The sequence below is a fragment of the Schistocerca gregaria genome, chromosome 2 (assembly GCF_023897955.1).
Source record: "Schistocerca gregaria isolate iqSchGreg1 chromosome 2, iqSchGreg1.2, whole genome shotgun sequence".
NCBI classification, from domain to species: Eukaryota; Metazoa; Arthropoda; class Insecta; order Orthoptera; family Acrididae; genus Schistocerca; species Schistocerca gregaria.
The window spans coordinates 36782967-36794881 of record NC_064921.1 but is presented as its reverse complement, the minus strand read 5'-3'; the positions used below and the strand labels follow the sequence as shown (position 1 = coordinate 36794881).

General features: G+C 38.4%; 1 long non-coding RNA gene across 1 annotated transcript in view; it reads right to left on the bottom strand.

Moving 5' to 3' along the window:
- Positions 1 to 4043: 4043 nt before the first annotated feature.
- LOC126336270 (uncharacterized) overlaps positions 4044 to 11915 on the bottom strand; it is a 46934-nt gene continuing 39062 nt past the window's right edge. Inside the window, exons 2-3 of the long non-coding RNA XR_007564938.1 lie at positions 5209 to 5365; positions 4044 to 4183 (exon numbers count right to left, since the gene is read on the bottom strand). This is a non-coding gene — a long non-coding RNA (uncharacterized LOC126336270). The remainder of the gene's footprint in view (positions 4184 to 5208; positions 5366 to 11915) is intronic.

Here is an 11915-nt window from a genome sequence, read left to right as displayed (position 1 = left end):
TTACTCCTCTCCTCTTGAGATCTTCCTTAACCTGATCTGTACATTTCTTTCAAGGCCACCCAACTGGTCTTCTTCCTGGTACCTCCATCTCCAAATACTGGTGTGGAGTTCGAGTCGGGTGCATTCACTTCACATGATCGAACTACTTCAATCTCAAAGCACTCTTTCTCTCCTCTGTACTCAATGTTACCCTCAGGTCTCTCCTAGTTATTCATAGAGCTGACCTATGGCACTTCATTTCACATGCTTGTATTTGACACTCATATCTCTTATTTATGACATAGGCCTCTAGACTATACATCATGTTTGGCACGCGATAAGTTTTATACATGGTCTGTTTGGCTCTTTGAGGGACTTCCTTGTCCCAGGTTAGATTTCATACTTGGTGGAAGAAGCTACATCCTTTTGTTATTTTGTTTAAGACTTCTAGTTTGGAACTACCATCACATGATTTGATGCTACCCAGATAATTGAATCTTTTCACACATTCAACCTTCTCCCCCTCCAGCATGATGTGACAAGGTGTGGGTGCCCTGCTCCTCTTCATTTCCACTGTCTTGTTCCTATTCACAGTTAACTTGAATTTCTTAAATTTTGTGTTCCAGTAATATAGTCTCCTCTGAACCTCCATTTCCATCTATCCCCAAATGGCGATGTCATTGGCAAAAACAAAAGTGTTGAGATCTTCATTTTCTTCTTCTTTGATTTCTTCCATGATTGTGTCCATAAGTGTAATGAAGAGTAAAGGGAAGAGCGAACTGCCTTGCTGAACAACTCTCTTTGTCTTAAACCATTTTGATCTTCCACCTCCTACTTGTACACTGCTATCACAACCATTGTACAGCATCTAGACTTTTTTAATTACTGAATCAGGAACATTATGTTTTTTCAAGCACTGCCATACTTTATCCCGTTGTACACTGTCATATGCTTTTTCCAAATCCACAAATACTGCTATCAAGTCCTTTCCTTTTTCCCAATATTTCTTCATTAACTGACAGAGGGAGAAAATGAGATCTAATGTTACCATATTACTTCTGAACACACACTGTTGTTCCTCTAATTGGTGTTCTAGAACTTTCCACAATCTTTTTTCTACGACCTTTTCCATTATTTTAAGGCAGTGTGACAAGAGTGAGATTCCTCGGTAGTTGGTCCATTTCTTTCTACTACCTTTCTTGAACAATGGTATTATAATTCCTTTTTTCTATTCATCCGGAGCTTTGTTTTCCTTCCATATCACCCCAAGGACCCAGTGTAACCATTGTATTCCATGGATTCCTGCGGCTTTAATCAATTCCACTGTCAGCTCATCTACTCCAGCCGCCATCCCACTTTTCATCTGTTTCAGGGAATTCTATGTTTCTAACCAAGAGGTTGGATAATGCTATTCCTCTAATTCAAAGACTTCGGTGTCACTTTCTTGTGCACCTTCCCCACTCGGTAAGATTTCAAAATACGTCTTCATCTGTCCTCTGATACCTTCCAGCTCCCTGATAATATCTCCAACCTCTGTTTCAATCGGTTTCAGGTCTTCTCTATCAGTTCTTTTACTTTTCAAAAACCCGTACAGCAGTTTTTGGTTCCCTTTGCTACCCTGCTCAAGCTTCTGGACGAATAATTCCTAACTCCTCTTCTTTTCTTCTTTTGCTTGGACTTTCTTTTGTCGGTATTCCTTCTCCTGTGTTGTTACCTTGAGTTCATCTTTTGGTACCAGCCTCTGGTTCTGATTTCTTTTTTCAAACTCCATGTTTTTCGTTGCTATATTATGTTTTTTAATTGCATCTTTTACTCTATTGTTCCACCATCTGGTTTCTTTGTATTTCACTTTACCCTTTGCTTTGCCACGTTCGCCAAAGGCAATTGATATTTATGTAAATAATCCATAATTCTCTTTTTGTAGCTTGCTATTATTTAAGAAAAATGGAACAACAATGAAAGTGGTATGTTATTCCCCATTTTTTCTGTATGGCCTTTTAGTGGATGGGAAGAACACTTACAAGTTTTACGTAAACAGAGAAGCAACTGGATGTGTGTGACTTGTCTGTAAAGTCGTGGGGTGCTTTTAGGAGACACAGCGGGGTGTCACATAGACCTGGAGATACTTAACTCTTAAATTTAGGAGTGAGCTCTACCCTGTGGTGGGTACTAGCAGCTCCCCGATAAAAAACCTGGCCAGTGTCCAGCTGCTAGAGAGTCCAAGTCTGCACCGAATGCAACATCGCATAAATAAATGGTCACGAATATACTACTCGATACAAATTTTTGTCTTCAGTTCTAGTTGTTATGCTATGTCTACACCCCAGGTCTTGCGGTAAACAAAGTGGTGTATGAATCTTCTTGTGATAAAAACCACTCATTGCCTATATTTTTATAGCACTTGCCATCTGAATGCTGAAAGGCATAACCCTGAAAATCCATATTATTCAAAATATAATATCATCATTATATTCTTTTATATATTTACACTAACTGAATTTTCAGACCCTTTGAGTGACGACCAACTTGACTCACACCCTAACCATGTGGAACTGTATTTGCAAAAGATCCAGTTTGTTGACAGTTGCAGTTATGCAATCATAGGGCTGCAGAATGTTGGGTATCTTAAAATTAAATGTACAGTAGTTTATTTTGTGCATTGCTATTTCAGGAGTGTCATCACTAGACCTCAGACTTTTAGGTTCTGAAAAATCCTAAATTAGGTACCTAAAATAGGTTCTATAACTTACAAAAATAGGCTATAATAATCTGGAAATAGGTGACCATGAATGTGACATTTTATTGTCTAGGAAGATAAATAGATTGACAAAAATCCACATTATATTATTATCTACGTCCATAATTACAGTCACAGTAAATAACCAACTTTCTCCACATTTTCCACTGAGAAACTGCATTTCTTGTCTGTTAATAGCATCTTACATGCCAAGAATGAGCATTCCACGTCAACAGATGTCATCGGAATTTATGTAAATGATGGTATTAGGCGCAGACTGCACACTCATGTTCTGTTGATTTACTTGATAAGATATCAACGACTGTGCAGATGGTGGTCAGTCCTGTTTTTTTTTTTCTTTATTGCACTGTCTTTAGTTTCTCACTTTCATATCAATAGAACTAGGAACCAAGTCTATTTTTTCTGTGACCTCTTCTATCAATCGCAGCTGCGTGTAGACTGGTTTCCCTGAACACACTAGAACTTTAATAATAGGCACCATAAATGCATAGAGAGATTTTATGTATGCAATGTTGTTTGAAATTGTTGGGTCCTTTAGAAAATCTTTAGCTAAAGTAATGCTCACTGCCTCCTCCCACAATTTAAGAACAAGGTTCTTAATGTCTTCCAAATGCTTGCTGTAATATTACACTGCCTGCAGCCATGTTCCCCAGCAATTAAGTATTGGTTTTGGTGGAAGTGGGACATTGGGAAGTTCCTCTCGAAATAACTGGATTCTTGTAGGTGCTTTAATAAAAACCTTTTTGATGGCAGAAATAGCTTATTTACATGTGGAAATTTGAGACTTATTATCTCAGCTACATGATTCATGGAATGGGCAAGACATATGATATGGAGCAAGGCTGGGTAAAATACTTTCAACAATTTGACACCAGCAATCATGCATGCGGCTGCATCAGAGTAGATTACAAGTAATTTATTTTCATCTAGACTGTTGGGGAAATGTAATTTGAGAGCTTTATTAACAAAGTGAGCATTTGTTTCCTGGTTAGTCTTCTTTAGCTCCTTGCTACAGATCAGGTGAGGTACAGAGCTAGTTTCAGGATCTGACTTTCCAACAGTCAAATTACTCACATATCGACCTTGTCTGTCAGTTGCCTCTTCGACAGAGAGCCACACGTATGAATCGCCTGTGTCCTCCCTTATCTTGCTCAATGTATTTTCATATAAAGAATCTAAATAGTTCTTTCTCAGTGTGGATTCTGATGGAATGATGTGATGACAGTATTTTTCTGGAGAACTTTGGATCTGGCTGGTTTCACCTGATTTGAATGGTATGTTTGCTGCACCAATTGCTCAACACAGCTGAAGATTAAATTCAGTTGTTTATTGCATTTGGTTTAGTTACAAATGTTTGTTTCGATTTTCATTTATTTTTTTTAGGTTTGCCTGGTGTTAAACTGCTGCAACATGCTGGCTTAAATATGACCTCTGTTCAGAAGACACCTAAAAACAAAAAGAAGAGAGAAATACTTTGTGGAAGAATTTACGCACAAGATGTACTTAGCAAAATTAACCTACATTAAGGGTTTAGATACAATATCTTAGCATTCACACATGCCTGGCTCAAGATAACTTAATAATAAAAAAAAAAAAATAATAAAAAAATAAAGGAATCACTGTTCTGTGAGTGGGCGTAGCAGATAATTGGTCAACATGTTACTTATGTCTTTGTTGTACACATTGCAGTGAATAACTCTTCCATCTGTAGGGAAACCAGACAATCCTTGTAACCAGTGACGAACAGAGATGATTTGGATCTGCCTAGTTTTGGCATTCTTGACTTTCCACACTGACCTACTGAATGTAGGCAGTGTAGATGATTCCAACTGGCTGTTCTGACATGGCAAGTAGGTGCTGACAGCAGGTCACAAGGCTCCTCCTTGTCCTGCTAGCCAATTTGACAGTTCACAGCAAGCGTCAACACTCTGCAGAGCAGGGTGGGCTGAAACAGCCTGGCATATGCTGTCACTGTGACTCACGATTGGTGTTCAGAATGTGAAGAAACAAGTTATCATTCAATTACTGTTCTCTAAGTAAATGCAAAGACCGAAAGGGTAGGTTTAGTCATACTAATTTTATTTGACTGGATTTTTAAAAATTAGATACATTCAAATTCTAACATGAAATTAGATATTTTAGGTACTATAAAATTACTATTTTCGATAAAATATTAGTGTAATTCTTAGCTGGAAAGACTATTTGCGAACTTTAGTCATAACAAAGTTTATTTAATAGGATTTTTTAAATTTAGGTACAATCAGATACTAAACTAGCATTTTCGATCATAAATTGCGTAATTCGTGTATGTACAACTTTTATTGCCTTTATTTAATGATAAACAAAATATGTTTTTACTTAAAATCCAATTCTTTCAATTTAAAACAGAGTGGATCACAAAATGAACAGCTTTCACCTTTTGCTGTTTTCATTTTTCTATCCACTTGTTACGAAGAAGTATAAGTTTCTACCTTTTCCTGCCTGTTGGAGGTCCCTCTTGATCAATTACAGTAGCTTCAGTAGCTGCAGTGTCATGACTTTCTTCATCGTAACACACAGTGTCTATATCCCTGGATCAAGTGTTACATGTTCAGTAGCTAATGGATCATGAACATTATGTTCTGGCCACTGAAAACATTGCATAATATATAGCCTGCCTTTTTGAAAGCATGTTTGCAGTTTTAGATGTACAGATAAAAAACTACAACATTTAAATTACCTACAGTATACATTCATAGAATAACAACCCTGCTTTTTTTCAGTTGCCTATAAACAGAAATAAGTGGCTAAACATAGCACATCATCTAGAAAATCTTCAGAATTTTCCGAACTGTTTGTGGGCAATTGACATCAAACATCACCATACCAAGCCAATTATTTAACTACAGAAAGATACTTAGTGTGGTACTTCTAGCTCTAGTGGATGCCCACTATTGTTTCACATTTGTGGAAATTGGATGCCAAGGCTGGACAAGTGAGGAAGTTTTCGACAATTCATGTCTATTTTTTTTAGGTGCCTTGATTTGGTGAAATATTACCAGGTATTCGTCTGTGAAGCAGCTTTTTGTTCTTGGATTGACACATGATGAAGCCATATCCTGTATTTACGAGAAAGGAAGTGCGCAAAGAATTTCCAGGTAGAGGTTATTTCATCTACAGTATTGCTGAAAATGTTTTTGGTATAAGGGCATTTGTTTTCCAAGTTTTCAGCAACCTAAGGCTTATAGAACCAAAGAAAGTGAGCAATGTTACCCTACTGTGCATCCTTTTGCATAAATTAATGAGGAGAAGCCAATATCAGCAATATTTTATACTCCTCGAGGTACAAGCTGCTTCATCTCCCAGTACCTACTGCAACCTAGATCCTTCTGAATTTGCATAGTGTATTTATCTCTTGGTCTTCCTCTAAGATTTTTCCCTTCCACGCTGCCCTCCAATGCTAAATTTGTGATCCCTTCATGCTTCAGAACATGTCCTACCAACTGGTCCCCCCTTCTTGTCATGTTGTGCCACAAACTCCTCTTCTCCCCAATTCTACTGAATACCCCCTCTTTAGTTATGTGATCTACCTATCTAATCTTCAGCATTCTTCTGTAGCACCACATTTCGAAAGCTTCTATTCTCTTCTTGTCCATGTTTCACTTCCATACATGGCTACACTCCATACAAATACTTTTAGAAACGACTTCCTGTCGCTTAAATCTATACTCCATGTTAACAAATTTCCCTTCTTCAGAAACACGTTCCTTGCTATAGCCAGTTTACATTTTATATCCTCCCTCCTTCTACAGTCATCAGTTATTTTGCTCCCCAAATAGCAAAACTCATCTACTACTTCAAGTGACTTATTTCCTAATCTAATTCCCTCAGCATCACCCGACTTAATCCAACTACATTCCATTATCCTCATTTTGCTTTTGTTGATGTTCATCTTCTATCCTCCTTTCAAGACACTGTCCATTCTATTCAACTGCTCTTCCAAGTCCTTTGCTGTCTCTGACAGAATTACAATGTCATCGGTGAGCCTCAAAGTTTTTATTTCTTATCCATAGATTTTAATACCTACTCCGAACTTTTCGTTTGTTTCCTTCACTGCTTGCTCAATATACAGATCGAGTTACATAGGGGAGAGGCTACAACCTCGTCTCACTCCCTTCCCAACCACTGCTTCCCTTTCATGCCCCTCCACTCTTATAACAGCCATCTGGTTTCTGTACAAATTGTAAATAGCCTTCCACTCCCCGTATTTTATCCCTGCCACCTTCAGAATTTGAAAGAGAGTATTCCAGTCAACATTGTCAAAAACTTTCTCTAAGTCTACAAATGCTAGAAAAGTAGGTTTGCCTTTCCTTCATCTAACTTATAAGATAAGTTGTAGGGTCTGTATTGCCTCACGTGTTCCAATATTTCTACAGAATCCAAACTGATCTTCACCGAGGTCGACATCTACTAGTTTTTCCATTCATCTGTAAAGAATTCGCAATAGTATTTTGCAGCTGTGACTTATTAAACTGATTGTTCGATAATTTTCGCATCTGTCAACACCTGCTTTCTTTGGGATTGTTGTTATATTCTTCTTGAAGTCTGGCAGCATTTCCACAGTCTCATACATCTTGCTCACCAGACTGTACAGTTTTGTCAGGACTGGTTCTCCCAAGGCTTTCAGCAGTTCTAATGGAATGTTATCTACTCCCGGGGCCTTGTTTCGACTCAGGTCTTTCAGTGCTCTGTAACACTCTTCACGCAGTATCATATCTCCCATTTCATCTTCATCTACATCCTCATCCATTTCCATAATATTGTCCTCAAGTACATCACTCTTGTATAGGCCCTCTACATACTCCTTTGACCTTTCTGCTTTCCCTTCTTTGCTTAGAATTGGGTTTCCATCTGAGCTCTAGATATTCATACAAGTGGTTCTATTTTCTCCAAAGGTCTCTCTAATTTTTCTGTAGGCAATATCTATCTTACCCCTGGTGAGATAAGCCTCTACATCCTTACATTTGTCCTCTAGCCAGCCATCCCTGCTTAGCCATTTTGCAGTTCCTGTTGATCTCATTTTTGAGACATTTGTATTCCTTTTTGCCTGCTTCATTTACTGCATTTTTATATTTTCTCCTTTCATCAATTAAATTCAATATTTCTTCTGTTACCCAAGGATTTCTACTAGCCCTCGTTTTTTTACCTACTTGATCCTCTGCTGCATTCACTACTTCATCCCTCAAAGCTACCTATTCTTCTTCTACCGTATTTCTTTCCCCCATTCCTGTCAATTGTTCCCTTATTCTCTCCCTGAAACTCTGTACAACCTCTGGTTTAGTAGTTTATCCAGGTCCCATGTCCTATCTCCTTAAATTCTCACCTTTTTGCAGTTTCTTCAGTTTTAATATACGAGGTGCATTCAACTTTTAAGGACTCCTATTTTTTTTTCTAATTAACTACTCACCTGAAATCAATGAAACTGGCATTACTTCTTGACGTAATCGCCCTGCAGACGTACACATTTTTCACAACGCTGACGCCACGATTCCATGGCAGCGGCGAAGGCTTCTTTAGGAGTCTGTTTTGACCACTGGAAAATCGCTGAGGCAATAGCAGCACATCTGGTGAATGAGCGGCCACGGAGAGTGTCTTTCATTGTTGGAAAAAGCGAAAAGTCACTAAGAGTCACGTCAGGTGAGTAGGGAGCATGAGGAATCACTTCAAAGTTATCACAAAGAAACTGTTGCATAACGTTACCTCGATGTGTCGGGTGCGTTGTCTTTGTGAAACAGCACACGCGCAGCCCTTCCCAGACGTTTTTGTTGCAGTGCAGGAAGGAATTTGTTCTTCAAAACATTTTCGTAGGATGCACCTGTTACCGCAGTGCCCTTTGGAACACAATGGGTAAGGATTACGCCCTCGCTGTCCCAGAACATGGACACCATCATTTTTTCAGCTCTGGCAGTTACCTGAAATTTATTTAGTGGCGCTGAATCTGTGTGCCTCCATTGAGCTGACTGGCACTTTGTTTCTGGATTGAAAAATGGCATCCACGTCTCATTCATTGTCACAACCGACAAAAAGAAAGTCCCATTCATGCTGTCGTTGCAAGACAACATCGCTTGGCAACATGCCACACAGGCAGCCATGTGGTCGTCCGTCAGCATTTGTGGCACCCATCTGGATGACACTTTTCGCATTTTCAGGTCGTCATGCAGGATTGTGTGTACAGAACCCACAGAAATGCCAACTCTGGAGGTGATCTGTTCAACAGTCTTTCAGCGATCCCCCAAAACAATTATCTCCACTTTCTCGATCATGTCATCAGACTAGCTTGTACGAGCCCGAGTTGGTTTCAGTTTGTTGTCACACGATGTTCTGCCTTCATTAAACTTTTGCACCCACGAATGCACTTTCGACACATCCAGAACTCCACCACTACATGACTCCACCACTACATGTCTCCTCCAACTGTCGATGAATTTCAATTGGTTTCACACCACACAAATTCAAAAAACGAATGACTGCACACTGTTCAAGTAAGGAAAACATCGCCATTTTAAGTATTTAAAACAGTTTTCATTCTCGCCGCTGGTGGTAAAATTCCATCTGCCGTACGGTGCTGTCATCTCTGGCACGTATTGACAATGAACACGGCCTCATTTTAAAACAATGAGCATGTTTCTATTTCTTTCCAGATGGGGGAGGTGGGGGGGGGGGGGGGGGGTGGGAGGTCTTAGAACTTGAATACACCTCGTACAGTTCATAACCAACAGATTGTGGTCAGATTCCACATCTGCCCCTGGAAATGTCTTACAATTTAAAACCTGGTTCCTAAATCTCTGTCTTACCATTATATAATCTACCTGAAACCTGTCAGTATCTCCAGGCTGCTTCCATGTATACAACCTTCTTTTATGATTCTTGAACCAAATGTCAGGTATGACTAAGTTATGCTCTGTGAAAAATTTTACTAGGCAGCTTCCTCTCATTTCTTACCCCCAGTCCATATTCACCTACTACATTCCTTCTCTTCCTTTTCCTACAATCGAGTTCCAGTCACCCACGACTATTAAATTTTTGTCTCCCTTCACTATCTGAATAACCTAATTTCTTTTATCTCATCATACATTTCTTCAATTTCTTCATCATCTGCAGAGCTAGTTGGCATATAAACTTGTACTACTGTACTAGGTGTTGGCTTCGTGTATCTCGGTCACAATAATGCGCTCGCTATGCTGTTTGTAGTAGCTTACCCTCACTCCTATTTCTTTATTCATTATTAAACCTACTATTTGATTTTGTGATATTGCCTTACAATCCATAACTATTAACTGTCTGTCTATAATTTGCTACATCTAAATCAGATTGGTTGCACTTATGAAGCACTAACTGAAGTACTCAGATATTTGAGCTGGATTTACATCAGATCATGTGTTAAGTTTAATTTCTGATATATCTAGCTTTTAATTTCTGATACCTAATTCACAGTAAACTTTTTTATTTTTTGTTCTACATTGAATTCATTATTTGTCATTTGTTTTGATGTTTACACAACTTTCTTAAAAATAGTTATATTGTTTCCGATATATTTTACAAAACCAGGATCATTGTTGTAATTCAGCTGATTTTATACTTTCTTTTCCTCTCATGTGAAATTTTTATTCCTTGCGTGATCCATCTTACCTTGCTTGATGGTTTATTGCAGTATGTTCTTAGTGGGGAAGTTTCATTAAATACTTCAGAAAAACTATTAAAAAATTACTAAAATTTTCATTAGTTTAATCACCATCCTTGAGAGACAATTTTACTTTCACTTGATTTGATTTTGGCAGGGAAGCTAAAACAGCTTTGGTCGAACCCGCTATTGCCCGCACCGAAACTGACTTTATTGTGTGGTATCACTCCCTGTATGTCTAGTAAAGCCAACCAATGCCCAGGATTACATAGCTTCTTTTAAAACTCAGCTTTGGCATCATTACCTTACTGTGTTTTTGTTTATAGACCATGGTCCGGTATTCTATGTGCTGTCTTCTAAGCCAGTCCTGTAGCTCTAGGTTGATCATAGCCTTTGTGATTGTCAGGACAGGTTCCAGGCCAATGAATGGAGTCTTTGCCCCCATCCTGACCAATCTGTCAGCTTGTTCATTGCCACCATTCCCTGAGTGGCCCGAGTCCCACACTGGGTTAACTCTATTGCTTCCCCCTGGCTCCACGTTCTGCAACAATCTTAGATCTCATTTTCCTAGAGAGGTGATGCCCTCCAATCTTGGCTGAGAGCCGTACACCTCAGCCCCAGTAGCACCTTGGTCTGATTTCGACCCATCAATGAACCAGACATGTTTTTTCCCACTGCTCCCTACTTCCAATTATTATATTTTAAGGCTTGTTGAAGCAGTTTGGAGTTGTTATACAGTTGGCTAACTTTTGTTAGTTTCTCATAACATCTTTCACTATTTGTTTTATTGAAATGTCTTTTGATATAAGTTTTCCTTGTATTAAGTTCATAAGTTTTTGGCAGTGAAACAAACAACGCTGAGTCAACCGGAAGTCCTAAGTCTAGACATAATTTATGTACATTATCAGAGGAATAGTTTGTTACAAAGTTATCAATGGATGTGGCTGAGTGAACATTTTTTCTAGTGAACTCCAAAAAATTTGGTTTAAAACCAGACTTTTTAATTGAATCAATAACTTTTGTTGATTCTTTGATGCCACTTGCAGTGTTTACATTAAAACCAGCAGCTATTACCACTTTTCTCTCTCTTTAGTTTATTTAAAATGCACTGGAATTTAGAGAGGAATGGTTTAATTAATGCCCATTGTTAAATTCTGTATACCACAATCATATTAAGGTCTTCAAGCTCTTTGCACAGCTTTGAAATATACAATCTTCATTTAAACATTTAAAATCTGTTTTCACTTCGTACCTTTTAGAAGAATCCGAAAGTATGCAACATCCTCCATGGGATTTTTTCCCCCCTGCAATAGCTGCTGGTATTGTTGAAATTTTCAATTTTATTTAATATATTTACTGAATTAGAGATATGTCAATGTTCATTTAAACAAATCATCATTTCACTTCTACAGTCTGTGAGAAGAACTGTAAGTTATCAACTTTGTATCTTAGGCTGCAGGAACATGTCAAATTCAAGTCATTTATATTCCAGTGCATCAGACAAGAATTTTTGCTTGT